Source organism: Scardinius erythrophthalmus (genome assembly GCF_964197995.2).
Source record: "Scardinius erythrophthalmus genome assembly, chromosome: 17".
In the NCBI taxonomy this organism is placed as follows: domain Eukaryota; kingdom Metazoa; phylum Chordata; class Actinopteri; order Cypriniformes; family Leuciscidae; genus Scardinius; species Scardinius erythrophthalmus.
The window spans coordinates 27,694,620-27,699,562 of record NC_138237.1 but is presented as its reverse complement, the minus strand read 5'-3'; positions in this window follow the sequence as shown (position 1 = coordinate 27,699,562).

Genomic DNA, 4,943 nt, shown 5'->3' with positions numbered 1-4,943 from the left:
ATGGATTTAAATGTTTGTATAATATCCACAGCCTTTCTCAAAGATGGCTTGTGAAGATAAATGGGTCTCTTGATGAAGACAGATACTGCTGCTAGTAAGATTCAAGGGATGCAGAGTTCCTTAAAGAAACTAACAGACCTTAAATGTTTTATGAAAAAAATATGCAATGTTTATATCAAGAATTATGTGGTTCTTATGGGAGATTGCCTCAAATAGATTTTCAGAAGAACTGCCAGACAACAGAAGCTTTGACTACTGTCCATATTTTTCTTTCCATAAGTTCCACAAAACACTGAATAGTCATTCAAAGTTTACAACATCCACATGAGCCACTTAGTTCTTCAAACGTCAAACAAGGCCATCCATGAGTGCTTATTTATTGAGTGTTTATTTGGCTGCTTATCTAAAGTACTGTGTTTTGGCGGTTGCACACCAGAATAAGAGATATTTCCTCTTCTCAATGCTACTGTTAAGGGCTAATCGCAACTCAGTGATGAATAATGTCATGACAGGTATTGGTTTAAGTTTGTTGTGCTTGTCATGTTGAAATTCCGCCTGCCTTTACTGAGCATCTTTAGAGATGCACTTTAAACAAAGTGAGACTTTTATATTAAAATTTTATATTTATATTTAAAACTGCACAAACTGAAACTTTAATGGGGCCATGACATGAAAAATCAAATTTGCCTTGATCTTTTGATATATTTTGATATATAATTTTTTTTTACCATTAAAACATCCTGAAAGTTTCATAGCTTAAAATGTCCTCCTTATTATAAACAAAGCATTTATTTAATCAAGCTTAAAAAAAATGGCTCGTTTGGATATTGCGGGATTTGTGACGTCAAATGTGCGAATACATTTGCATATGACTGCCTCCTGAGCAAGACATCGACGAATAGTTATACATCATCGCAACATAGGCCCCGCCCACTGGCATTCAGACGCTTTACGGCTGTCATTGGCCTTCACTGAATGCCAGCGTCATTGCGTCAAAAGCAAATAGAACCCATTATAATCACAGACGCTGTCTACACTGGATGGATACAACAGATGCCCGTTCAATTTCTGATGTATCCATACACAATAAATTATTTGTTGACAAATTTTCTGTTGCGTATGTTATCGTCTTTGACAGACCGAATGTTAAAGCCTCTCAGGCCTCCATTTTCTCCCTCTTCTCGAAAAGCGATTCCGTGGTCAAAACATCCGGTAGTGTCGGTTTTCCAGGAAATGCCTGGAAAACCTTAGTTGACGTGATTCGCTGGACCTCTGCTTCTCGTAAATGCTTCTGTGTATGTGCGCGTTATTTTTTGACAGACATCGATGTTGTGATATTCAAATGATGTGGATTTGAAACCAGATGGACCATAGGGTAATAATTAATTAGTTCTTAGCCAGCAAGTATTCAGTGAAGTGATTAATGCCATGAGTGTGTCGATGTTTTTTAGTTCTAATATTACAACCGACAGCCAGTTTTCGACAGACATGATGACGTGCGTAAGGGCTGAACTATGTTTGATTTTTGTGTAATTATAAAATGCGCTGGAGACATTTGAAATGCTATTGCGTAGTTTAATATACTTATTTTACAGAATTAAGTTATTTTGTGGCTTGCTTAAATGACATGTTACTCAGAGACTGACATGTTTGGCTTTTCAAAATGTTACATTCAAATTTACTTTAATTTAAATTGTAATGTAGACAATGCAATTTCTGTAAGCTGCTTTGAAACAATATTGTGAAAAGCGCTACACAAATAAATGTGAATTGAATTGAACTGAACTGAACATTCAGCTGTCACAAATTCATTGACAAGTTGGTTTTATTGTCTCTTATAACAAAAATATTTTATTTAAACCCATAAAAGTGCAGAATATGTTGTAAATATTAGTGAACTGAATAATAGTAAATAATAGTGTTTACTATTACTAAATGTAATAATGTAAATAAACATTATTAACCCTTAGCAGATTTTGCTATATTTGTAAATAATGACAGAATTTCACTTTTTTAGGTGAGAATTTTGATGCCAGATGCCAGGCACAAACACAATTAATAACCCAATAAACTGGTTTCTTCTGCCATTGCCTGTAAAATGTCCTGTTGCTGCAACATGAAATTCGGTTTAATAATGAATGAAATATACAGTTAGAAGCATTAACTCTGCTACCATGACAATGCACTGCAGTTTCTTCATCAAATAATCAACAATGGGTTGGATTCAGACTGATAGGCTATTAGCTGGTTTGAAAAGGAAGCGAAAGAAAAACACAGCTGCCATGTAATTTATTTGTTTCACTCCTCAGTTACCATAGAGACATGTTGATTTCAAACAGAAAATAAATGGACAAATGGACAAAGATAATTACAGAGCATCTTGGAGAGATTTTAGACATAACTTTGTCAGTCGTCACTGCCAAAGGCATCTTTATACTGCTATTGTGATCGTACAATTTTTTTAGCATGCACTCTTGCAGAATGGAGCAGGGAGCCAATCTACAACCCAGTTTGCTCTTTAAATCAGATGCTTCAAGGCTGAATGGAGCATCAATTAAGCGGAGCAGCGGCTTTATCATCCATATGTTTTATGTTTATTTCATCATCCAGACTTTGAGATTAAAATTTAAGCCGACCTCAGCGTAGGTGCAACATTTCCAGGAAGAATTACACTTCATCAGAAAGTCATTTTCTCCCCCTACTCGATTTCATCTCTGTTTAATACCAAAGCAATCAAGAAGTTATAAAGGAAGGAACTTGTGAAGGACAGAGCTGTTGTTGCTTGATGATACTGTTTATTCAACCTCTTCAAATCTTCTTGAGTGTATTTCCAGGTGGTGGGGGTGCAAAGACTTTTGCACAGTAGATGCAATGTCACCTTTCCTAGGCCAGACATCTTTTTTGGCCACTACTAATATGAAATATATCATAAAGTATGGAAGCTTGTTTCCGCCACAGAATAAAACATTTTAAAAGATCATTTTTATCTCACAATTGCAAGTTTACATCTCGCAATTCAGACTTTATTTCTTTATTTTTATAAAGTCAGAATTGTATTTTATAAGGTCAGAATTCTGACTTTTTTTCTTACAATTGCGAGTTTATATCTCGCAATTCTGATATCTTTTCTCAGAATTGTGAAATAAACTCGCAATTGAGTGTAATAAAGTCAGAACTGCGAGATATAAACTCGCAATTGTGAGAGAAAAATACTATAAAGTTATTGCAAACTATAAAGTCCAATTCTAAGGAAAAAAAGACTGACTTTTTTTCCTCAAAATTGCGAGTTTATCTTTCAGAATTCTGACTTTATAACATGCAATTGTAACTTTATATCATGCAATACTGAGAAAAAAAAAGTCAGAATCTGGAATCTGGATTGTGAGATATAAACTTGCAATTGCGAGTTTATATCTCAAAATTCTTTATAACACGCAATTGCGACTTTATATCACGCAATTCTGACTTTATTACACTCAATTGTGAGTTTATATCTCAATTCTGAGAAAAGATGTCAAACTCGCAATTGATTATAATAAAGTCACAATTGCGAGAAAAAAAGTCGGAATTCTGACTTTATAACACGCAATTCTGACTTTATAAAAATAAAGAAATAAAGTCTGAATTGCGAGATGTAAACTCGCAATTGTGAGATAAAAATAATATTTTAAAATGTTTTATTCTGTGGCGGAAACAAGCTTCCATACTTTATGATATATTTCAGATGTCTGGCCTAGGAAAGGTGACATTGCATTTACCATGCAAAAGTCTTTGCACCCCCACCCTCTGTTAATACACTCAAGAAGAACTCTTGAAGAGGTTGAATAAACAGTATCACCAAGCAGCAACACTATAAAGTCCAATTCTAAGGAAAAAAAGACTGAAAGACTTTCGTTTTAGTATACCCTGGTTTCACAGACAAGCCTTGTCCCAGACTAAAATGTGTGTTTTAGTTAAAAAAATGTGTGTTTGAGCGGTTTTAACTGAAAGCAACTTGCACTGGCATACCTTCAAATATTTGTTATAAGATATATGTTTTGTCTCAAGATGCACACCGATGTTTTTTCTAGGGCAAGTTTATAAAAGCTACTTAGATGTCTTAATTGAATTAAGGCCTACTCCTGGCTTAATCTAAACCCTTTCTGTGAAACCAGGCCATGGAGTCTAAAAAAATGTGCAATTGGTTTCCAGTTGTAAGTAAACTAAACTGAAGTTTGAAATATGGGTGTTTGGTCAGTCTTTATTTGATACATATTTTATATTTATGTTAATACATATGTTTTTGATTTATGCAAATGTTTTTGGTTAAATACAGAAATCTTGGTTGTTATAAAGGGTTAATACATCACTTATTACATATTTATTACAAACTTTTATCATGTTATGAAGGATGCCATCAAATGCATAATCATATTTTTCTCATGATCCCACAAAGATTAGTTTTCAGCATTGCCTTTCTAATCGAAAATTTGTGTTTATGCAGATTACTCTTATTTACAGCCTTATTAACCCCAGTAATTACAATGAAGATGTAAATACTTCATTTGTACAGATGCACTTCACACCATAGTGGAATCACATCAAAGTAAATTAGTGGATGGCAGGTCAAGTTATTAAATCAATTTAGCGTGCATGCCGTGCAGGATGTGAACTGTGAAATCACTCAACTAAACGCAGTCATTGCAGATTAATTTCATTATCATATATTTCAAATCAGACCAAATGTCTGGATAAACAGGTGTCATGTTTCAGATCATCAGTCACTAAACCGATGCGTTTGCATCCTCATGCCAGCCAATCCCTGGGGGTAACTGGAAAAAAAAATCCAGACAAACATTCATGTTTCATTCATGTGTTATTCATTTATTGCACAGTTAAACAAGCCATCATAATTTTTAATGATAACAAATTGGCCTTGTGTAGGAATCATACCGTTTGAAATA